The sequence below is a fragment of the Gallus gallus genome, chromosome 9 (assembly GCF_016699485.2).
Source record: "Gallus gallus isolate bGalGal1 chromosome 9, bGalGal1.mat.broiler.GRCg7b, whole genome shotgun sequence".
NCBI lineage: Eukaryota > Metazoa > Chordata > Aves > Galliformes > Phasianidae > Gallus > Gallus gallus.
Genome location: NC_052540.1, coordinates 8,835,755 through 8,861,177, shown reverse-complemented (window position 1 = coordinate 8,861,177; position 25,423 = coordinate 8,835,755). Strand labels below are relative to the sequence as shown.

General features: G+C 39.7%; 1 protein-coding gene across 1 annotated transcript in view; it reads left to right on the top strand.

Moving 5' to 3' along the window:
- The window catches only part of LOC107051846 (insulin receptor substrate 1), a 292,419-nt gene that overhangs the window by 54,816 nt on the left and 212,180 nt on the right, over window positions 1-25,423 (top strand). The window contains exons 3-9 of the transcript XR_006930914.1: window positions 3,172-3,343; window positions 3,934-4,022; window positions 9,929-10,042; window positions 13,235-13,404; window positions 14,944-15,212; window positions 17,476-17,645; window positions 20,255-20,327. The gene's annotated coding sequence lies outside the window, so the exon portion shown is untranslated. The remainder of the gene's footprint in view (window positions 1-3,171; window positions 3,344-3,933; window positions 4,023-9,928; window positions 10,043-13,234; window positions 13,405-14,943; window positions 15,213-17,475; window positions 17,646-20,254; window positions 20,328-25,423) is intronic.

The following is a 25,423-nucleotide window of genomic DNA, read 5'->3' as shown; positions in this document are numbered from 1 at the left end:
TGGGCTGCACAGAAATACTCGTAGAGAGAATTTGTGAGCTTCATTGTTGCAGGGCAGTAACACTACTCAGCCCTTCATCTCTCTCCAGGTTTCAGTCTCCACTTAAACACTTCCTCTGTTCTCTTCAGTGTTATCTCGCTCACTCAGATCTCTTGGCTGCTGGAAGGTCCCATTCTCTGTCCCACGATTAGCCCAGCAGTCCTTTGCTCTTGTGTTTCTTTTTAGCCATTGCACAGTCAAGGTGTTCACACTGGAATGTGAGCATTTGGGCCAGGTTTGCAGTTCTCAAAAACCTTCTTTGTAATCTATTAATGGAAGTCACACTTGACCCTGATTGAGGAGAACATGCCAGCAGAACTTTCCAGAGACATGCTGTGAGTAATATTGCTGAATTAACTTGGACATAAATGACCCAAGAACTGGGAAAAATGTGAAACTCTTAACTTGGAATTGCCCTTAGTGTCAGCAAATCATGCAACTACAGCCTCTCCAATTTTAATGAGAGCAGATGGGCACACAGCATTATTCTCTCTTTTTTTTTTTTTTTAAATAAAACTATTTCTCCACATTGTAGAATTACTTTGGTTTAAAAAGGCTCTGTCCTCTCTGGTATCTTTGGTTGAAAATGATGGCCTGGTGGAATACTGGGTGGCTTTGTCTGGTTGTCTAATTTTGCTCCTCATTAGCTATATGCCCTGATTTGCCTGGGTGTAAGAACTCGGGGGGGGGGGGGGGGGGGGGGGGGAAGTGAACTTTTTTTACATGTTTTTATAAGACATGTTTTCCTAAGTACAATCTGGAACATTATATCATAGGTCACAATATTACTCAAAAGGTGACAACTTCCAGTGTGGTGCTATTAAGCTTATTTGGGCTCTATTAGAGAAGTAGCAAGAAATTAGCAGGCTAACTGCTAAGTGAATTGCTACTTTCTTTTAGGAGCAGTCTCTTTTGCCCAGTGTGTTTGTTAAACACTTTGCTAGCTGGCAGTACAGTGAAATTGTTTGTTAATGAAACTTCCATCACTGTAAAATAATCACATATCCTCGCTAAGCAAATACCACTGTGATAACAGTGGAGTGGGTGTACCAGTCCATTTTCTTAGCAGTGTTGTTATTTAAGTATTTGTCATATATAACAGTAATATAAACTGATGTCATATAGGTTAGCTCTTTTACGGAGAGCTTTGATGAATGCTTTTAAGCATTTGCTTGGTATTTTTTGCTACTTATTACCTTTGTATGCATGCAGAGTTGAAACCACTTTCAGAAACTTGACAGTGATTGATCACTTCACAGTAGACATTCAGATAGGTGCTCTTTAATCAATTCATACTTGATCTTTCTGTAGACACTTAATGTGTCACTTTCTAGAAATCAGCAGCTCTTTTAGCTGCAGGGGTCGCCAGAAGTTATTTTGGGAAGCCACACAAAGTACACGCTCAGACAGAGAGAAGACAAGGCTATTACTTAAAAAGAAGCATCGAGCCACAAATGGCATACAATTCACATAGATAACTGCCATTATTTACAGTACTTCCCTAAAAATACTTCAATAGCAATAATGAGAAGGAAACAAGAAAGAAAACTCAAGAAAGGAAATAAATGGTGAGTCTGGTATTTCTGCATATTCTTGTTTTACCCAGAGAATGTGTTGGATTTCTCGTGTCTGTCACTTCCATTTGTAATCTGTAAGATGACAAAGTGAACTTAGCTTGATAGTCTTTAATTTAACAGCCTTATTGTGTGATTCCACCTTTAGTCTACCTATCTGGTGCTCTTACTGTACTGCAACACTCTTAGTTAAATTGTTGCCTCTCTTAACTAAATTGTCTCTCTGAGTGTAAGGATCTGTGCATTCTCATTAATGGTGAAGGAAAATACTCTAAAAACCCCTCCAGGAGCAGGTTTTACCTCTTGTGCTTCTGCAGAGGGGAATGGTCACAAGAGTTAAAACAGGAACACCGTTTTGCAGCGGTGAATACAATGGTTCCATATGATCATAACTTTAAATTACTTCTACAACTTCATCACTGCTAAAATTAATCAGGGTGATGTATGGCAGAGAGAACTGAACTATTCAGACACGATAAGATATCTTGACTTCCTAAGGCGTGGAAAACAGCATTCATTTTTGAGAGTAAAATAATTCTCTAGACCAGTAGTTTCTTTTGAAAATATTTATACCTTACAAAGTAATCTATAAGACATTATTGTTTGTCTGTTATTTAAATACCGAGACTTGCACTGAGACTGCATAAAGGAGGAGGGAGTCATGAGGATTCTTTGTTTGGAGGCAAGGGGAGAAATGCCGCTGTTTGAGACAATAATGGGAACTGTACCTGTGTTTGTGTGGGAGAACATCATGCACAGCTCCCATAAGCCAGTTCCATGAGGCACAAAGCAAATAAGTGCTTCTCCAATTGTAAATATTGATCAGCCTATTCCCTAGTTCAGAGTCACTTGAGGAAGTAGAAAATGGAGGTAATAATTCCTCAAACCAGCAAAATTTGGCTGAGTGAAAGTTGGACTGTAAGTCTCAAGCTTGGACGTGTGTTTATGCCAAGGAAGCAAGAATTTAAAAACTGTACCCAACAAAGATTGGGAAAAGTCCAACCAAATCCACAGCTATCATCTTTGCCCATGAAAACTGCATGACTAGAGCAAAGCTTGTCTGCTGAGGTCACCGGTGCCTGTAAAGGTGCCATGAGTGACTGACCACTCTGCCACCTGGCTCTGCTCCAGCAGTGACAAGCCACATGAATGCCATCAACCTGGGGTGGGAAGTTAGGGGCCACTGTTCAGGTGTACAAGGTCAACATACCTCACTCAAACAAACATGCATTTGGCTGCAAGTGTCTGAATGCCTGTCTTGGCCACGGTAGCAGACAGAACATGTCATTACTAAGTACATTCCTGCAGCCCACACAAAGTGGTCCCCGTTTGGTTTTATAATTTATGAATATGTTGCTGGGAATAAACGCAGGACTTGTGTGCTCCCAGCAGTGTTTAAGGCTGTATATTGGTTGTTTCACTGCAGAGCAAAATCTCCACCACAGATGGTAGCAAGGCCACAGATGAAGCTTATAATGAGTTATGTTAATATTTTTTCCCCTACATAAAGTTAGATTTTTGTAAACATTTCTTTGTTTGTATTTTCTCTTCTATACAGAATTCCTGCATCCTCTACACCTGTCTAGAAAATCTACTGCTGCTCTTCGAGTGACGTGACCTAGATTTTAAAACAAAAACTAAGCCCAGGAGGTTTTCAGCTGTAGGCTTACATTTTCCCTGGAACTGAACTTTCCCAACAGTATGTTGGCCTTGATAAAGTTCTGGAACGGGTGAGCTGAGAAGGGAATTCTTGCAACTCAACCCTGGTTCCAAATCCAGCTAGCATAATTACAGTCTTGCTACTGGCCAGTAGTGTTGCTCTGGATAGCATCAAAGCATTCCTGTAAAACATTTTGAACAGCTTCCAGTGACCGCTCCTGTGGTCGGTATATAGTAACTTCTGAGCACATATTAAATTGTGCCTTGTCCAAAGAGTTACGCAGTTTCTTTATACAGACACTAGCACAGATGTGTGTGAGTTTGCCATGTACCAAAAAGACCAGGTAATTGTAAAAACTGAGTAATTTGAGTGACTGGGCATCATGGCATCCATTGCATAACTGTACTTCCAACTTCCAACACTGTCTGGAGTCAGTGGCAGCTTCCCGGGCAGGATTTGTCATATCAGCTCATGCATCTGGAGTCATGGGCCGTATCAAAAGCTTTACCAAATAGATGCCTACAGAAATATAATTTGACTTTAATCAATTTTATTGTCAGAGTGAAATATGAAAATGTAGATAAAAGCTTTGAGAGTGAAGAAAGGAAAAAATTAATTTGTAGGAAGCTGATTAATTGTTTTCAATATGCTTTTTTTCAGTCCTTTTGTGGAGTGCTGTTTCTTTAAAGAAACCAACTGGCTGAAAGCAGAAGACAGTATCCATTGCAGCATTGCTTCTCTGTGTGAAGGTTAGTACAAATTATTTGTATTTAATTTCTGTAATGACCTGAAATAAACTAAGGCCATCTAAAAGAAAATAAAAAGAATGAAAAAGTGAATAAGATGGATGGGTAGTAGATAGGGAAAGACAAAACAGGAGAAGCATCGGGAAGGGACTAACAAAGACCATGTATAGGAATCTATGTGTGTAAAACCAACAGATGCACAAACAGCACCTACTGCAAGCTAACCAAAAGTCACAAATCATCCTTGAAAACTATTTTTACATCATCACAGCCTTAACATCTGTATCTAGTAGGCATTTATTCATTAGTGAATTACAGAGCGAATTTCAAGTTATATTTTTTGTATAGGATTCCAGTTGTGATTTGCTTTATATTGCAGTTGCAATGTACATTTTGTAGAGGAGATTTTCAAACAGGAATATCTCTTGGAGGAAATGCTGAATTGTTTCTACTTTGAAGTACGTAAAATATTCACCCGGGATTCAGTGTCAGTAACAGACACATTTCTGCAATGTTGGGGTACAGTTCAGCAGTTTCTGTTGAAAGAAGCTTGAAATTATTTTCCTGAAGCTAATAGCGATCCTGGAGCTCTGTCCGTGTAAATGAGGTCAGTCTATGACTTTTGCATCTGTAGCAGGCTGCTTAGTAAATCAGATGGTCCTTTGGTATTGTTTGATTTGAGGGCTTGCTCTTCTGGAAAAGACAAATATGCAGATAAGTCTATGTACTGATGTAGATGGTATCTGAAAAATTTCTCTGAGATCTTTGTTGGTGCAATATTTCAGATATATATGCAATACAAAAGACTGTCACAGACTAGAAAATAAATTGAGATGAAATAATTATTGCCATTAGATATTAATTCCTCTTCATATTTATAGTACTGTTGATAATGAAAGAAACAAAATAATGAAATTTCCCATAAACGTATGTGTGATTATCATAGTTGTCCATCAGCCTATTCTGACAGTGCTGTAGAGCTAAGCTTAAATTTTCAAATGTTCTCCTTCTCCTGTCTCCTTCTCCTGCTGTTGTTCTTAACTCCTAAGCAGTCAGTGTTTGGGTTCCAGGAAGATGAAAAGGAGGTATTTCATTTATGCGTTTCTCATTGAGGACAGTTTAAGAAATGGAGAGGTGCGTGTGAACATTTGTGAGAAAAACAATGTGAATAGTACAAATGTATTAGTTTACAAATAAAGTACTGATTAATTAAAAAAAAAATAGAAGTTACTTAAATACTACAACATTAAAAGTATTTGTACATTAGAATTGGCCTGATTTCCACAAGTGCAAGGCAAGGACAGATACTGTCTTTTCCATTGGGATCTGAGGTTATAGAGCACTTCTGAGAATCAAGCCATTCTCTGCTACTTCTGAAACTGACTTCTTAAGGTATTCAGGACTATAAAAAGTGATTTATATCATCTTTTGATATTGTGAATTGTTTGCAAAAGCCTTGCATTTTCAGGAAAAAATATAGCAATTCTTATGACACCATTAAAGAGCAACAGACCCAGAAGAAAACAAACCAAAATCACGTTCGAGTGAGCTATCACGCATCATTTTGGGATTTAAATCTTTCTTCTTTGCATTTTATTACAATTTGCAGTGCTTTTTTGTTTTCTTGTGGTTGAAGAAGATGGTGCTGATAAAGAAATAGCTCTCCCCTCCTGCTGCTTGGTGTGGACTCTTGCCTTTAAGTCAATAAACTGCGTAACATACATGTGCATGTGCATAAATAACAGTTTTTAGAAAGAGAATGAGGCAAATGCTGTGAGAACCGCCTCAGTAACTTTATGAACTTAGATGCTAACTGCTCAGAAGAGTTACAATCCTTCTGTTCAATGGTGAGTATTGCTGTAGGGTCATATTGCTAGTCTTTGTGCTGTATATATTTACTTGCCTTCTTGCAGTAAAAATAATCCTTCCTTTTATTCCTGGTATTTCCAGTTTGTAACAGATCAGCAACTTGGTGTTGTTTCTTGGGCAGGGTGAGGCACTCAATACCTGTCCTGTATGGGATTTTTTGGGTGATTCAGGTGATTTACTAGCTATGACTTTCCCTTCATACAACATTTGAAGTTTCATCAAAATAATTTGGAGCATACTGGGACCAAATGAACGGTGTAGCTTGAAATATCTATTTTCCAAGATAACCATGCTAGAACTTGCCAAACCAAACATTACTGTCAAAAACATGGCTCAGACATAATGTGGAAGTGGTTTCATGGGAAAAACGTTTGCTCAACAAAATACCCTGTACTTGGAGAAGAGAAAGCATACCTATTTTAAAGAAGTTTAAACTGTAGCCAGTCCTGTGGCTTGTGGCTGATCTTTATTAGCTGCTATCTTTTCAGATTCTCTCTCTTTATTTTTAAGGTATTATTGAACTTGTTTCTCCATTGCTTTTTTGAAAAGGTCATTAGGGAAAGTAAACTGCATTTCCATCAGTCTCTTCTTCTGTTCTACCTTTGAATTTTGAGACTGTGGGAGCTCTACAGAGTATTGAGCTGATTGTGACCGTACAGGGAGTTTAGATTGAAGCATCATCAAAGCATTTGAAATCTGGAAGAAATAAAGGTTACATTATGAGATTATTGAAAAGGAAGGGGGAAGAGATGGACTGGATGTTGGGCTTATCAGCTTTGCATCCAGTACTGGAGACGGATTCCCAAATTTAGTAGTGTCATCTAAGAACAGCTCATGCCTTTTAAGTGGCTTAAAGGCTGAAGCTCTGAGAGGCAGTTTCCACACTTTTCATAATCTACCTGAAGTTTGTCATTAGAGTTATGTCAGTCACAGATGGGAATGACAGAGAAGGGTAGATTCCTCAGCATCCTCCCCGCACCCAACTCCACAGAGGAAAACCAGTACGAATTTTAACCAGCTTCTCATTTAGTTGAGAATTCTTTTCCCTTCATTTTTGTGAATGAAACAGGAGGAATCAGTGGGCAGGATGGCGGAGGCAGAACCTTGTAAACAGTTTGTTGTCCAGGGGCTGGGCAGCAGTAGACAGATGCAAAGCACCAGATCAACAGGATAAGGGGATTAAGTAATCAGGCTAAATTCCTCTTCCTGATAAACTCAGTGGAAACTTTGCTATTGTCTCCCCTGGCTATTTAGGAAGGAGAGCTATGATTAATCAGCAGTGTTGAGTTTGTTTTCCCTGCCGTATGCAGTTTGTTCTAGGAGATTCTGAGGAGATAGAGAGGATGGTGAAGCATTAGACTGCCATACTTACAGCTGGCCTTTCCAGTCCCTGTCACATAAACATTTCCATCAAGTATCATACAGATAGATGGCATTTTACCTCATGAATGAATCTAGTGCCTCGTTTTTCCTTGGTTAGGATTCTTGGGGTTGTTTTCTTTTGTTTGTTTGTTTGTTTTTCTCCAAACACTGATGCAGCTGATGTTTTGTTCTTTCTATAGCTCACATCAAACTCTGATGAATCTTGACTATTCTTTCACTCACTGGCTTCATTGTGACTTGTCTGTGTATTACTACTTCCTGGCTTGTCATTTAATAACTGAAAAACTGGGACATATAAGAACATAGGAAATGGCATGTGTCACCCTGTTGTCATATTTGGAATTGTAGCAGCTCTGTTACACATGATACAGTTGTAAATTAAAATTTTCCATTGACCTGGAGCTTAGAAGGGTACTCTCAGTCCAGTATTTGCTTAGTCAGTTTTGCTGCTCTTCATAGAAATGTATCTGTGGAGTTTTCTGATTCCTATTTCATATTTCATTTCGTTGTTCCTAGTAAACATCGATGTATTTGGAGTGCTCTCGCCTTTATGGGAGATGATGTTTGCAACCATTCTTGAGATTGGGTGAAAGGTTTTGACTATAAACTGATTGGCCAAGAATATGTAAAATCCTACTTGTATTTTTCAAAAACAGCTATTTCTGAAATAATTCAGTGTTGGAAGGTTTTATGAAGCCTGTCCTTATAAGCTCCAGGTTCAATGTATTTGTCACTTGAAAATTTATCTTAAGAAAACTACTAAAGATGGTTTTGTTCTAATAGTGTAGTACAGATCTACTTTTAGTAACTAAAAATGTTGTCAAAAGTGCCTTCTTTCCACTGGGAATAACGCATTGAAGCAAATTTGGGATCCACCTCATTTTCAAGTTACAACCTACTTAAGATCACTTGATTTGTTTAAAACCTCTGATATCTAATTCAAACTTTACAGGTAAATCCTTTCTTGGTGTAATGTCTTGGATGTGATATTTCAGTGTTGGTGTTACTTTCCTGAAGTTGAAATAGTGTGTGTCAAAATCAACTTTCGAAGGGAAGGACTGTTTCAGCCTGAGCTACAGAGAGGCCATTGTCTCTCCAGAATAAAGTAGTAGATATTTCAGAAGTGCTTTGAAGTTGTTCCAGCCTCTTCACGGAGCTGTGAAATCTGATAGCTCAGCTTTTAAGCTGTTTGTGAAAGTACAAACTGTAGTACTTGTGGAATTCATTCAGTGACTTCCAAACTGGAGCCTGGCCTGGGAGTGGGAAGAAAGCGTTTAAGAAAAGAGTAGAAAAAAAGGCTTCAGTAGTATGTGGCAGTTAACTGTCAACTTTGGCATCTTTTCAGATTTGCGGCTTCATGCTTTCTAGAGATAAACTGTGACTTTTCCCCAAGGATTGGAGGATTTTATTTTCTTTTCCGCTGAAACTCTTAGAGCTGTATGACTGCAGGAATTAAACAAAATGCAGAACTACCAGCATCGCATCTGTCGTGCTCATAGATAGTAAATTTATGGGTGCAGAACATCTCTGGGAGCTTCTTTCCATTTACATCAGTTTCTCAATATTTTCCATTTGTAAAGCAGATAAATAGGACCCCCTGTCTGTGTTATCATGCTGTGTAGTGTTTCCTCTGGATTTGCCTGGAGCCTTTTGTCTCATTAACAGGTGTATGGAGGATGTTCTGTGGGCTCAAAGCATTCCAGAGCACCCTCTGGGATAGGCAGGTTGATGTGAAAACAGAGAAGGAGCAACCCTAGAAGTAACCACATCCTGAAAATGTCAAACTTTCTTATCCTTTTCATTGTCACTAGAGCTGAAATGTGAGTGGGCAGCAGGGTTTCTCCTCCTACTGTGCAGCCTGTTGCTTTTGTTTTATTTCAATAGAGATGAAGGAATGTATTCGCTTAATGTCTCTTCATAGTGTTCTCTGAGTTCGCCTTGACTGTGCATACTTGCTGGAGACATAACATCAGTTTTGCTCCAGTCAAGTCTTGTGCAAATGCAGAAACCTTTAAGATAAGGATGGTGGTGTTTTTGCTTGAACTGCCTGGCTTGTCTGGTCACACAGGCTACAGCTCAAGTTAACGGTTTGTCAGCTGCTAACACAGTTATTCTGTGCAGTAATCCAATCCCTCTGTGCAATGCAAGTGTTATTTTGCAATGCGGCTGCTCTCAGCTAACAACCCCAGTGAGTGAGAAATGACCATGGCTTACAATGTTGAGGGGGAGAAAAATGAAAAATGTGCATTTCTACTTGCTGAAGAATGATATGACAGATTCATAGACATGCAGGGAGAGGTCAGAATGCTTGGGCTAAAACTGAATTGCAGCTACCAAGGAAGAATAGCAAGGAAGTACCTGAGTAATCAAGTAGTAGGAGGAAAGTAGAATTTTGTTACTTAATGAATAAATGAGCAAATAATAGGTGACCTAGGCAAAGGTCTTTATTGTCTTTCTCCCTTCAGCCACAAAAGAAAAAATGAATTATGGCCAGATGTTAAAACAGTTAATTTTAACAAAAAACAAGCAGGAAAGAAAAGGAACAGGTCAGGTGTACTTGACAGATAGAACAGGTTATTCAAGTCAGCAGGATGTGATGCTATATCCTTGAATATGAGAAAATTGCAAATGCTAAGCCTTCTGCCATTTTCTTTAAGAAATGCAGAAGATGGGTGAGTCTCCTGATGATGTCAAGAAAGCAAATGCGTTACTTGTGCTTGAGAATGCAGGAAAATCTGAGGGGAGAGAGGCCATAGAGGATTTACAGAAAGGTAATGCTAATTCAGCATCAAAATTTTTAAATGGCATAAATTATTAGCTGATACTTTGAGATCTTTATTGTCCTTACTAATATGATAAATAACTATCATATTACCACTGCATGCAACTGGTTGAGTAGTTTTGGTGGAACCTTTTTCCAAAGATAAGCGAGGATGCAGTCCCACACAATGTTCTTGGAAGCAAATTATGATTTATCTATCATGAAAACACGGTAAGGCGAGCTCACAACTGACTGAGACATTCCTGGGATGAACCAGTAAACAGGGATTTACAATTTCTAATCTAAAGACTGCCAAGGGAGGTCATGAAGACTTTGTTGCTGGAGTCTTTTAAAAGCAGTGCAGATAAATGGCACTCGATTGCACCTCTGAGGTGGGATATGGACTAGATGATTTCCTGAGTTTCCTTTCACTTCTTTGTTCCTCTGACTCTGTGATGTGAGGCTGACGGGGGAGATATTAACTCAAGCACAAATAACTCAAGTTAACTGCTCACTGAAGACGAAACTCTCAGCTTAATAGAGGTCATTTTAAAACCTAGCTGGGAAAACGTGGTCTCATACATGGTAATAGTGTCCCAAGAGGAAATCCAAAGATGAGTGGTAGTTCTGAGTGTAATGTGGACTGATTGGAAAGGATCCAAAGGAGTAAACGATCAAACCTCAAGAAGACAAACCTAGAAGGGAGATGGAAACTGTTTGGATTGTTTGAAGAATAACAGCCAAGAGGAAATATTGCAAAAGATATTGAATACAGAAAAGGCTGCTGTAAAGAAGAACAGTATGTTGTTTACAGAGAGTAAAAGCTCTGTGGTAGATGGAACAAAATTGATGGAAGGAAACTGTAGCAAAAGTGACTCAAAGGAGAGACACCTGTCCAAAGCAGGAGTAGCAATGCCCTGGAAAAGATAGCTAGGGTGACTGCGAAATTCACAGCGGTTATAAAGAACGGGTTTGAGAAATATCTCTCTAGAATGACATGAAGATGCTTGTTCCTACTTTGGGACCTGGGATGGACAGGATGTACTTTCAGTGTCCCTGTCTGAATTCTTTTTCAAAGATCTTACTTCTCAGTAAGAATGTTATGCCTTGATACTGATATTTGAGGTACATAGGGATTAGATTTGTTTATTTATTCTTCAAAATAGTATTGCTACTCTTCGTTCCTAAAGAACCTCTTGGCCTGGCAAGCAGGGAAAGCAGCCATATCTGCATCTAAGATTTTCTCATTTCCATTCCTTGTTTGTCAAGTAGTATCTGCTGGATAACCTGTCCTCTACCCTACTGCAGCCAGCGTTGCAGCTTGTGTATGGAATGTAAGAGATGCTGGGTTTTTTGCATGGAGGACTGTAAGCTGTGAACAGCTAAGCAATATTTAATATCCAGTGGTTGCACATGAAGCTGTTTTATGCAGTTGCTACATAGATGGATTCCTAATTAGCATTTGCAACAGTTCTTCAAATAACACCTATGCTTAGGCTAATTGCATATGTTCAGATTCTTTTGCAAGACAAATCTTCCCCAGTTACAGCTTAAGTTTAAATTTTCATCATCTTTTTTGGTGTTAGGCTGATGGAGAATGTGATGTAAATTTAAATTAAAAAAAAAGGAATGAAAAACATAGATCATATTTAGGCAATGTCAGATAAGTTTTCTGAGGCTAGTTCTGCTAAAGTACTACAAACTGATCTATCATTTCTGTTTAAGAGCTCAGAAGGAAGCAGACAGTTTGGATCAGGCAACAGTCTACAGCTATGTGTCCAAAACAAGAGCTTTTGTTCCAAACTGGGCTGATGCATGCCATCAAATATGCAAAGAATGCAGGGCCGTTTGTGGTGCTACTACAGATACCATCACAGGAAAGCCAAGCACACAAATTCCTGTTGAAATAACATTACAGTTAAGATGAAGGCAACCAAAGTAAAGCAGAAGGATGCCATATTCTGCAAGTGTGCTACTGTTTGATATAAAATGACCTCTGTTTTTCTTTGAAATCCACCATTTGAAGACATCTCCCTCGAGCAAGTGCCATGGTTCAGGCAATTAGCTGTAAAACCCTTCAGGGTTGAAGGGTTGAGGTTAGTTACAAGAACGGAGTTAAGCGTGTTGAATCAGCTAGTGTGATTTAGGAGAAAATCAATGAATGTTGCATCCTCTACATCAAGAAACGACGATTTTCTGATTGACATCGTTTTCAAAATCAAACATATCCATATATGTGAGAGCTCTCTGTGTAAATATGTATGAATCGGAGGACATTTTGCACTGGTTTGTGGAAAAGCTCTGTCAATTGCTCTGAGCAATCTTCTTGCCCAGTTCAGTGGTATTTTTGTAACAACACCACAATTAACAGTTGAGATTGCATTCGTACTTTAAATTGAAGTGGGAATTATTTTTGTTGTTAGGCATGAAAATAGTGATTGAACATAACTAAAAATAACACTGTTTTCTGTCTAGAAAATTGTATGGAAATATATTCATTCCTTTGGGAATTCAAGCAAATTTAGACTAACGCTCTTTAAATTTTATAACATCTGTAACACTTGAACTGTCATTTTAGTGCTTGAAACTCTAGGCAGGCATAAATGGAAATTCATTCCAATAGATTGACTACCTTGAAAATATTTTAAACGAGCAAAATTTCTAACACACTGCATCATTAGTAGTAGCTAAAGAATTAAAAACAAAGCAAAACCCACAATGCACTAAATCTGCCAAATGGCATATCTGAGCTCTGACACTTGCCAGTTTTGGAATTAGCTTCTTTGGGCAGCTGGTAGAGTTAGTTTTCAGTAAAGCAAATATTTTGCAGAAGTGAATTTATCTTTCAGTCCAGAATTTGAGGCAACACAAGGAGCTACATTTCTTTGTCAAAACTGCAGCTCAAGAGGTTACTGTCAGGACCACCATCTGCTGATGCTTGTCAGTGTGCTGTAGTGGGAGATATTTTTCATCACCCTTTGAGGGTGAACTAAAGTAAGTCTCTTCTGCTTGGTGTGTGCAACTTTAAGGTATTATAAATACACCTGGAGAATAGGTGTTCATAGCTACAAGGGCTGCTCCAAAGGTAATGCCTCCAACTGTATGATGTTGGCCTGCTATCAGGAGGCAGATTTTGGTGGTATGGAGGTGGAGGTTGAAGATTCCCACCAATATCCCTTTACATTTTGTTGCTATGTGACAGATGGCAGCAGAGGGGCAGTCTGGCAGAATGGTGTCTGACGTGGAAGCATTTATGAAGCAAAGGTGTGTCACTGAATTCCTTCATGCAGAAAAAATGGCACCCACTGACATTCGTCAACGCTTGCCGAATGTTTACGGAGACCAAGCAGTGGATGTGCACACAGTGAGGTGGTGAGTATTGCGTTTAAGCACTGGCAACAGCTATATATGTGAAAGACAAGCCACATTCTGGGTGGCCATGCACAGCTGTCACACCATAAAATGAAGAGTATCTCAATCAGCTCATCTGCATGAATCAGCTAACGGTGGTGACTATGTTGAAAAACAGTGTTTTGTAGCTGAGACTTTGCTCTATCAAAATGTTATTTCACTCTTTGTAGCTTTTGAAGTTTCAGTGGAAATAAATAGGAGGCATCACTTTCAGAGGGACTTATGTATTAAGCAATTGTCATGTCTGATTATAAGTTCTCCATTAGGAGAAGCCCCTTGGCTTGACCCAAGCTAGCCTGCAATCAGAATGCTAGAAGTCTGGGTACCTGGAGGTACCTGAACAGTGTTGCAGAAAAAAAAATGGTCTGGAAAATGCTGATTAATATGTAAAAACAAGTGGGTGGATTGCAGCAGAGGGGGCTGGTACCAGTGGTGAACTGGGAAGCAAAGCAGATTAAACTCGTTCTGGAAAGATTCGCTGGCAAAGGCGATGATTTGGATCTCAAGCCCCTGTTAATCTATCTCATCTGGAGGAGTCACTGCAGGGGATCACCCCAGCCTCTGCCTTGGAAAAGTAGTTGGGTGATATAAAATCACAAATTCAACACAACTGCTATTTTACTGTTTTTCACTCAAACACTTTTTCAATTATGTTTCTTTGCTGTAAGCTTTTAATTCTTGTATCAGACTAACAGATTTTCCTGTGTTTGTTTTTTTTTAAACTGGAAACTGTGTGCTGATACTAACAAAAAAAAAAAAAAAAAAAAGAAAGAAAGAGGAGAAAGGAACAATTTATTTCCAGTGTCTTTATCTTCCATCAGTGAAAAGATGGATAGTAAAATATCTCTCTCTTTTCAGAACTGAATTTGTGTTTTAATGGATAGGTCTAATCAGAGCTAAAAGAAAAATTCACAATATATTTTTGGAGAGAAGACTCCCAATGCTAATGAGCAGCCGAATCTGTCTCAGGGAAACAGTTTGTTACTAAAAATAGATTGCAGCCTAACTGTAACTAAAATCAGATTGCAGAAACCAAGCTATTCAGAGTCCTGATTTCAGCAGCAGATGAATCTATTACAAACAGCTTTGATTATTACATATTTTAAAATGTGCCGACTGAGCCCTGTTTTGAAATTAATCCACTTGTGAGCTTCCATCAAATAGGCTTACAGCATTCTCTGCAGATTTTCTTCAGACTCCCCAAAGCCACTGAGGAACCGGCTCATGGTTATGAGGCCAAAAGGAAAAGCACTGCACACAATCTATTTATAGAAAATGAAGCAAAACAGTGTGATAAAGGGCAAACGAGAGCCTACAGCGACAAGCTTCTCTTCGTTCCTGGTTATGTGGTCTTTATGTGCAATTTTTTACTATTCAGTGTACCAGGAAATTAAATCACTTGACTACAGCCTTATTCTGAGAAGAAAACTTCAGGGATTCTTTCCTGTTTACAATATGCTCACCTTGTGGGTGTTGCTCACTGAAAGGTTTTGTTTGCAGGAGTTTCTGCAGGGTCCAAGGACTCTTCCTGCAAGTGCCTGCAGAGGTGATGGCCAGAGGTTGCCCCAGGAACATTCCACGCGTGACATTTGAAGTCACTTTCTGCCTGAGATGAACACAGCTCATGAGCCTCAGATGCTTGGTACAACAGGACAAAGACCCACATGCTCTCACACTTTGATATTTGAAAGCATAACAGTAGAAGCATGGAAGACAGAAGCCAGCATTCCCAGCTGTTTTTGTGTGGTATCGTCCATACATTACTGAATGTAAATGTTCTTGTTTTCTATCCCTGTCCCTTTGTTCTCAGTACAAAAAGCTAAGGACTTCCCTGTCCTGTGAATTAATCAACCCAGCCTCATCCAGATATTTCTGCAGTTAGTTCAGATCCAGTATCTGGGCTGTATCTCCACAGAGTGCTTTTAAGAAATTCTGGGAAATAAACCCTGACGTGGGTACCAGTTTTGTGGCTAATACCCAATGCAATTTTCAACTCTTCCTGAAATGTAGGAGTTGCCAATTTTTCCTGCACTCACTTTAATTAGGTATTTTACTGCCTAGGTGTGATGCCTCTAAGATGGGGAATAGTGGAATAGTGCTGAGGAGATACTGCATGAATTGTATTCTTGAGGTCCAGGCAGATTAAAATGAATGACTTCTCAGATAGCTTTCTTCTTCTTTTTCCTTTTTCTTTATGCCTGTGATAAAGTTGGAGGAAGGCTGAAGAAGCTGGATAGTTTGTCTCCTAAATGTAGAGAATGTTGTTGTCATTTCAGAATATTTTTGCAGACAAAGGAATTTATGGCAGCAGTCAGTTTACTTGAACATTAGCAGCACATTTGCAGGTTTGCAGTGTGTGTGCTACCTGAGCTCCTCACCTGCTTCTGTAGATCAGACCATCACCCAGTCTGTCATGTCTTACCTTTGCCAGATTCTTTTTCAGTCCTGGGAGCTCATGTGTTCGCTTAAAAGTATGAAGACTCCTTCCACATTGTGACAAGTGAAAGAATGGATAAAATATCAAGGCTTTAACACTTAGTAGTGCTGTATGGGAGCTAAATGCTGCAGCTAGGAAGCTGAGTAGCAAGGATCAACGAATGTGATGCATCTATCTGTATTCCCATATGTCAGTCTCAGACAATTTCACAGATTTGCTAATGGGAACAGGGCTTTCAGTAAAGCTTCTTCAGAGCCCTTACAGAGATGTGAATGTACTCCAGAACCTTGATGAGTGATAAGAGGAAACACTGAAAGACAAATTTCCACTTCTGATTCTTAGACACATGACCTCCTTCATAAGTCAGGAGTCACTCTGAGTTCAAAGAAATCAATCTTGGCTTCCTCCCAGGATGCAAACTCTTCAGAGCTCTGTTTTATATGCCTGTGTGTGTATGAATGTATACACACACATCTAATTTTCAAATACTCAGTGGAAATTTAATGGAGTTGCAGGAACAGAAGAATGGAGAACTAATTCTGTATCCAGTACATAACCCAAACACTGGCTGAGTTGATGCCAGAGAGGAAGGCAGAGCAGGAAAGCCAACCCCCATTACAAAGTTTGGGGTTGCACTGCAGAGCTTAGTCCAGTCAGATGGCTAGGAAAGTCTCCACCTTGCTCTGATCTTCAGGAGTCCTTGCTGAACACTAGAGCTGACCTAGACAAAGAAAAAAGTGCATTAAAAAGGTTGGAAGCTACTTTTCAGGAATGCATTCCGTGGAAGGCATATTGGGCGAAAGTTTAAAGGTTGATTTTGAAATTCTGAGTCATGCCACGATAGCTCATTGCAGTGGTTGTTCAGGTATGTTGTGCTGTGATTTTCCTCTACACCCTGGATATCCAGACCCTTACACAAGGGGTTAACACAACCCTTACAACCAGCAAATGTGCATATGAAGCAGAGGGGTAAGCAGATGCTTTCCTGGGAGTTGTGTGCATCCAGCTGTGTTCAACAAGGACTGGGAGCTCTGGCCAGCTGGGGTGGTGGTGGCTGGTTGGAGCTGCCTGGCCTTGGCTTTGCTTCTCTCCCATAGGTGTTTCTGAGCATGCTGTAAAGTCTCAGCCCTGTTGTTACTGTCTGTTGTGCCATCACTGGTGTTTTTTCACTTGTTGTCATTTGTCCATAAAGCCAGTTTAACTTCTCCTCTGGAGTTAGAATACAACCAGAGCTGCTGTCAGTACATTATAGATGGAGGAACAAAACAAACCCTCAAATGCTGGTTTCCTTAGCAACAACCTGGGGTGAGGGTGATTCCTAGAGAAGAATTCTAAAGCTGCAGTGCTGGAACCCAAAAGGACACAGATCTGCCTCAGTGCCCCGCCTGTTTCAGCCTGAATCTCAACTCTTGATAGCGTGGAACAGGATGATCCCATTCATTACTGTCACCTTCAAATATAAACCTGCTGGAACAGATAGCTCTTCACAAAGCCATCCTGTACTCCCACTGTGTGCTAACAAACACAAGACTGTGCTTGTAAAAGCATCATAAAATGATAGTGTTCTTTCTTTCTTTTTTCTTTTTTCCTAAAAGATGCTAAAAGGGGGCAAGAGACACAGGAGACCAGCTTAAGGGTGTTCAAACTACCAGACTTTGTGATGAAGAGAATGTGCAGCTGACTTCCTATGCTATTCCAGAAAAATAAACAGCACTCATAAATATCTACTCCACTTTCCATATCTGAAGGATTTCTACTGGGTGATGTAAGCATTTGAGGGGAGAGCTTGGAGTGGTGGGGAGGGCACCTGCTGCACTGGTTTTAGATGAGCTTTCAATCCTAGGAGCTTTCTGGACTCACTGCAAAGTAAAGCAGCTTTTACTCAGAAAGACTTCTCTGGCACAGAGGAAGCGCTAGGACTGGGAGATTGCCAGATCTGCAAGTCTTACTGTTAATAGACATGTTTTGAAGCAACTATTGATTTGTAAAGTGTTATGTAAAGTGATATGTCTCTTTCCTGGAGAGTGGTTGAAGCTTCAAAGCAAAGCATTGAGCCTTTTATATATTTCACCTTCCTTTGCTGTTACTGTGACAAAGACTACTGCATGAAGACTTTTTGCTATGTTGTAAGAATTAATCTACTTCTACTCCTTATTCCTCATCTGAAGTCAGTGATTTGAAAGTTTGGGTAGATATCCAGGTGAGCTTACCTAGTTTTAGGTTTAAGAGGTTCCAAAATATACTGGGATTGCTGGCTTTGGACTTCAGCCCACAGCCATATGCAATTCTGAGGCAACACATCTAATTCTCTGTATTGTTATCTCCTTTTACAGTTCTTAGCTTATATCCTGCAATTAGATCTAAGGAAACATCACTGTAGCTTGAGTTGTATGTTAGCACACATACACATCTGTATGTATATAGAAGCAGGGAAATAGGAAATGCACTATGATACTTAGAGTGCTTAATGTGTATATATTTGCATTATAAAATTCAGACTATTCAGTTTCCACTCTTACTGGGGCTTGTCTGATTACTTAATCCAGAGCCTCATTCCATGCTCTCTTACTGCTGAGGCTAACCAGCAGGCAGAAGGTGAGCCAAGCTGTGTGCAATTAGTCCCTATACACATTGTTCTTTCTCCCTTCTCTTCCCCTGCTCTGTGTTTTGCTTTCTCCTCTCCTCTCCTCTCCTCTCCTCTCCTCCCCTCTCCTCTTTTTTTTTTTTTCTTTTGTCATTTTTTATTAGGAGCTGCTTAGATCAGTAGACTCTGCCTGCATGTTTACATTACACGTAGTAGTATGGCTCTGATCCCAAATTTGGATCTGTGTGCTAATGCAATATAAATAATAATAAGTATAGCTGCTTTGGCATGCAATCTTGTTGGAATCACTGCAGCTCTATTGTGCTTGTGAGTACTACCCTTTGCAAGACTGTTTTCTTATTTTTTTGCCCTAAAGTTACTCTGTGTACAGTACAAATAACCCCCCGGCACAACAAAATAATAAACAGCAAAAACTTTAAGCTGTGCCAATGGTAAATGCATTTTCTTGCAAGAGTGCAAATGTTCTGTTAGAGTCTCTTGGCTTGTTAGACATCTTGGGATGTGTAAATATAACTAACCCAATCTAGGATTTCATAAAGGAGTTTGCTGGTGAGTCTGAGGTCAGAAATCCCCTGAGGCTCAAGGGATAAGTAAAACAGGTGCTTTCCTGGAGTCTTAGAAGTTATGCTACAATTAGTTTCTTCCTTTCCTTTGGGCTTAATAAGGTACTAAGGGTAGCACATTATAGCTATGGTAACGTTTATAATAAGAAAATATGCAAATACAGTAATTTTTCCAGGATGCTTAGCAAGTAAATGTTTGTGTACAGAATGGCCTCCAAACTTAGGAATCTTCCTGTCAGTCCTGTTATTTATGATGGTATTAAAACTAATGATTATTATTGGACAAATTTCTCAGGCATTAAAAAAAAAAACAGAATAGTAATCAAATGTTTTACTTTCAAATCTTTCAGTAAGGAACAAAAAGGTTTGGGGCTTTGGAAGTTTAGTTGCTGAGGATAAACAAATAAAGTTGTAAAGAGCACACCTTGCTAATATGATTACTCCTTATTAGCATAATAGTTTTCAAATAAACAACTTGCTAATGTCTCTAATAAGCAATTACTCTGTGATGAAAACTGCAAATGGAGCCCACTGGTGGATAACAGATAACAGTAAAATCTGTCAATAAAACAAATATTGTTCTGCCTGAGCAGCTCTCTTCTTTGCTCCAAGAGAAGAACAGAGCTGCCTGGGTATTTTTATAGTCTGATATTTGACAGCCAGACACGTGACAGCATTGCTCTTCTGATATTCTGCTATGACATATGGAGTCTTTACTCTTTATGAATTTAGTATGATAACTTAGTTGGAAGCAACCTGCTTGGAGTATTTGGGTCAAATTAAAATGGCAGTAGGATGAATGTTTGTCCAAGAACAGTCATTTGCCGGATTATTAGAGTTCTCTTGCTTTCATAAAGTGCAGTTCGTAGTTAAAAATTCAGTCCATGCTATCTCTAAAACATGCAAATGAATGGAAATTTTCTGAGCATTCTTTTCTTCTTGCTATTCTAAAACATAAAAAATAATTTCCAGTGGCAAAAAAGTGTTAAATGTATGCAACAGTCTCACTTTCCCAAACATACAGAAGTGTGAAAGATTTTCATAATTTTTCAAGCATAATAGACAAATTATTTTCAAAACATTTGCAGATGCCATTTACATATTTGCCTGGTTGCTTTACTATTGATTAGGAAACTGTGCTGTGTTAGCTCTGGTCTGTATTCCTACCATCATTTTTCCAAAATCATTTTGCTTATGTTCTCTTAGCTTTCAGGAAATAAGGATATGGAATATGAGAGAACCGTAAATCCCCAGGCCTGGGTCCTCCCTGAATTCCATGGTGAGTATTAGGTTTTCATTTTATATATAGCTTTGGAGAAAAGGGATCATTTGAAGAAAATTGTGAGCCATTCTTATCTTTGTTCTACTTCTGGACTGACATCATGGTATGAAAATGCAAGGAATGTACAGTAAAGCCTGGTGTGGGAAGAAGATCTCGGCAGAGGCATGATTAATGGTGCCTAAAAGAGAGAAAACAGTTATGTAATAAATACAGCCCATGAGATTAAAATTGAAGAGAGCATCACAGGTGCAGACTGTAAACAGGCCCTGGAGGAAAGACTATTGGTCTTTTAAAGATGGATTCTGTAAACAAACTGATGAAGCATAGGAAACATCCTTTCATATAAATTTTTATGGTACAAGTCAGTACATGGAGAATATAAGCACCGTAGGTGTTTATAAACTCATAGAACATCCATACTGTAGGAAAACAGCACAAATAGTGCCACAAAGTAAATTTATACAGAGCAGGGAAGATACATGGTCTGATGGCTGGTTTTTTGGCTTTCACAAACGATATGATTTCTGCCTCTCTGGTTTTGTTTTGTTCATTTAGCTGCTCTCAGCTACATAATTGTTCTTCTAGCTTGTAAATATTATGGTCAACCTCCAGCAAAGTTTAGATGAGGCCAATCCAACGTAAACAAGTGTGTCTGTGTCGATGATGTAAGTAAGCAAAGCCATCCCTTGTATATTTCCTCCCCCTTTTCCTAACTCCACTGAGACTGCAGGAGCTTTGCCAAGCCAGCTATGATAGCATACAGCCTAAAGTTCTGGGATATTTTATGTTATTTTAAATTTTATCTGCATTTTATTTTTTATATTTGATGTGTAAAATATCCAGTGAAACAAGAACAGTGGAGTAGAACAACTTCTGGGGAGCGTCCTCGCATTCGTCTGCACTGTGCATGCCTGGTCTTACTGCCTACAAACGCAGTGTAGTGTTAGTACAGGTGTAATGGGCAGAGCTGAGGGGCCCTGACGGGCTGAGGGTTAATGGTGTGAGTTATCAAAGACTCCAAATTAGCTGTGGCCTTATGTGTTGCTGAGGGGCTGTGTATGACATGGCAGTGTTGCTGTGTAAGGATCTCAGATCCTCTGCTTGATTGTGCTGGGTCTGCAGTTTTTTGGCTGGGCTCAGGCTCACTTGTGCAGCAGCAAGAAGGCAAGTTCTATGGATCAGCAGCACTACTGGGGCTGCTACAGTGCGAATGTCGCAAGTGCTCTCATGATGGAGTCACTGAACCCAGTGCTTGAAAGCCATGAATTAAAGTAGTACAACATGGCATACTTTTTTTTTTTTTTTTTTTTTACCTTTGAATACTATTTTTGAGCTTTAGCAGTGTAATAATTCACTGTTCCTCTGTACAACTCTCAACTTACAGAACATCCTGTCAGTGCAGTATATTAATTCCAGGGGCTTTTTGCTGCAAGAATGCAAACACAAATGTGCAGGTAGGTTTTCCCAGCATGCAGTCTTCTCCCAGTCCCTTTTGAGCCAGTTGCTGCTGTGCACCAGGCACAGGTACTGCCCCTGCCCTGCACCCAGCCTTTCCCTATCTCCCAGCCTTCCTTTCCCACCTCAGCTTCCAAGTGCCCAAATCCTGCTGGATTTTGCAGCCAGAGCAGCTTAAACACTACTGGCGACCTGACGTCCCATGCCTCCTTCTCCCATAAGTAGAGAGCTTTATTTGGTGGAGGTTGGGTCACAATTTTCAAGTAGGTATGAGCTAACCTTTAAGGAAAAAAAAAAACAACCAACAAAGTAATCACTGAAATGCTATTGATCTCCTGAGACTGGAGGGTGGGAGGTGTCTGACATTTTGCATTATCTATGGGAGAGGAAGAAGCTGGGCTGTTTTTTTCCCACAAGAAATACATCTATTTTTGAATGCAAAGTACTTTCTTTGCCATGGGACCCAAAACAGTCTTCATTCACTGACTCATGGCCTCTGGAGACTTTTTCCCTGAACTTAGGACGCAAATGCCTTAGTGATTTGCAGCTGGAAAAGTGACAGTTAGCTGAAAGTGTTAATTTAAAGGTAAAGATGTGACCCTGTTTATTGCTATTTTGATTTTGAAGAACCAGTTTCCACCAGCACTGTTCTTTGTTGTTTACCTATGGAGTTGCTGTAGGTTTGATCATAACGGCTGTTGGGTGCGAATTTCAAAGCTTTGTATCAACACCATATGATTTATTCTGTAGTTCTTCTGCAGGAAGCCAAAATACGATTTCATGCTTTCCTGTCTCTCTTTAGGGTGCTTTTTCTTTTTTTCTCTCTTTTTTCTTTTTACATTATAAAAATAATTCAGGAATTATTTGCTGTTAATTAGATTTGTCCAATAGCCTATGTACTTATCTATTAATGCTTAATGATTAATCTTTCTTTCCTAAGAGACAATCCTGCCAAGGTCCAGGCAGGAACCTTATCTGGACAGTGTTCAAAGTTGCATCTCTCAGACTTGCAGAGCAGGTATGGGTCAGTTTGGAAGCTCATGGCCTCAGGTTGATTCCTAGGATGCTTCCATGTGCTTGAATAGCTTGTTTCTTTTGAAGGATGAAGAACATTCAAACAACTGAAAACTCCTCTCTGTGTCTGTGGAGAGTTTGATGGTTGAGTCCTAGTCTGCCTTAGTCCCATGGAAGGTAGGATGAGGTGACAAGTGTGCTCTGTGAGCTGCCAGTGTCTGTGCAGCCTAAGAGGATCAGCAAGTATGGGACTCTGGCAATTGACCAGACATCTAAGCATGTTTTTGTTTCATTGATTACACAGAGACTGTTTAAGCTTTAGGCAAAACCTAAATAAAATAAAATAATAAAATATTAGAGAATGCAATATAACAATATTTAGACTCCCTCCACATTGCAAAATCTGCAATACACTGACCCATTACTGAATGTGCACAGCTGCATTTCTTCATACTTAGTGTTGTTCTTATATCTACACACCTAACCAGTTCTTTAAACTACACTCCAGGCATAGTGAAGTGGAAACAAATTAAAAAAAAAAAAAAAAAAAAACCACACAAAAAACACCTGCAGAGATCAAGTCTCTTGGCTTTTGATCTTAGGTGGTGTCGTCAGTTTGAATTCTCTGTCATAATGCAGCTTGTGAGTTATAGACAAGAAAGGAGATCCCAAAATGGCATGTTGCCTTGAAATATTTTTCCTGTTAATCGATAATGAAGAGGTAAAGCTCTTTAATCCAAAAGTCAAAAAGCAACTTCAGATTTCTTATTGAGGAGATGGCTTCTTAACTGAGCTTCACATAGGAGATGAACAGGCAAAGTTTAAGCTATGCTTTTTTTTGCATGAGGTGCGGCTGTCAGGTACAGTTGATTCTTTTGACATAGTAAAGATTTTTAGCAAGAGGAACCATTTATGCTGTTTTCTCACCAAAGTCCAAGTTTTTTGTTGCTCTGTGGAGTTTAGCTTGACCAAGGCTGTAGGAAACTCAGTATGGGAATCTGAGATTTCATACCTCTAGGTATGCAAGCAAGCATGTCTACAGGACTGCACACTGGAGTGGTCCTAGCTGTATGCTGTAGTGTTTGTTATCAAACAACTGAGAACTATTTGCATCATGTCTTTTACACTGGAGTGCAGGCTGTGGACACACAGTGGTCTGAAATTCTGGGTGGATAGAATTAGCAAGTCAGTACGTTGTGTCTTTGGTGAAGGAGCATCTTTGATTGAAATCTGTTTTTGAAGTAACAACTACTGTATGCGAAAAACCTAATGCAACTGCTGCTACTCAAGGAGTATGTGTATTTTTCATCCTGTTCTTTTGAATTAGCCTTGTGGGCAGGATCTTTGCTCAAACTACTTCCTGCGGATGTTTAACACTTTCTTCTTTCCATTATTTGCCAGTTACTAAAAGGAGGTTTCATAACCACTACAGCATTAAGAGTAGACCTTAGAACAATCAGTAGTTTGAGCAACTCTTTCTATTCCTCCTGCTTTCATGGCATATTATAAAAGTGTCAATCTCTCACTGCTATCTAACATGCAAACATCTGCCCTGGATCCATTTCCTGTTGGGCAGTTTGCCAGGAATAACAAATTTAACTTCAGCTCTCAGCTTAAGAAGTCTCACTTCACTGAGTAGAGTTCAAGTGCAGTCTATTACCCTGACTGATAGAGGAGTCCTTTGATGTTTGCTTCTGGAGTGGCTTATACAAGCCAGGGCTTCCTGTAGGAAAAAGAACAGCAGCTGAAGGAAATACTTGATTGATCAGGCAACCTCTTCCTCTCACTTTTGTTTGAGAGTGCCTGAGTGTCCAACGATGGGATCATGCCGAGACACAAAGAGACCTAGCAGATATGGGAATTTTCACAACTGACTTCCACAGAAGGGCCTGATAAACATAACACAAACTGACTCCCCTTCTTTACTAATGTAGCTGCTATTTCAGAGATCTAAAATCCATGGAACAATTGTGTCCTTCCTGTGGTGGATGGGAGCGGAGTAGCAGTAGCCATTTTCTACAGCTCCTGTAGGAACTCCTTCAACCTCCTCCTGCCTGTAGTCTTCTCCTGGGCATCAGTGGGTAGCCATGGCAGAGCTTGCCTACATTTACTTACATTTAGAGTATACGCTTCTGTCTGTGACAATTTTTAGCAAGCACTACAGCTGAGTGCTGAGATGAGCTTAGGAGGCAGTGGACTTTCTGCAGCAATTCAGTGGTTTCTTGTAGTCAGAAGTAAATGGCACAGTCTACTCAGTCTCTGGTTGGTGTATAGCACCTTCCACTCAGCTTTTACGTGTTGTCATCTCTCTTCCCCCTGTCTCCATTTTCAGCCTGGAATTATCCCATTGTGATGGACCCTGTGCTGGGGACAGAGGGTGGGGTAGACTACTTTGTGATATCTAGAGCCTAATGTGGCTGTGGGCAGCAAGTGGCACGAGTTTCCCTCCTACGTTATCAGCCTTTTAATTTCAAATGGCACATGTATCATATGTGGCCTGTATTAACAACAGTGTATTTTGCCTTGAATATTGATAGCTGTCCACTTCCTCCAAAGCAAATATTCTTGCAGAGAGGTGCTAAGATTATTCTCCTAAAGAGATTATCAAGAGATGCAATTCTTTT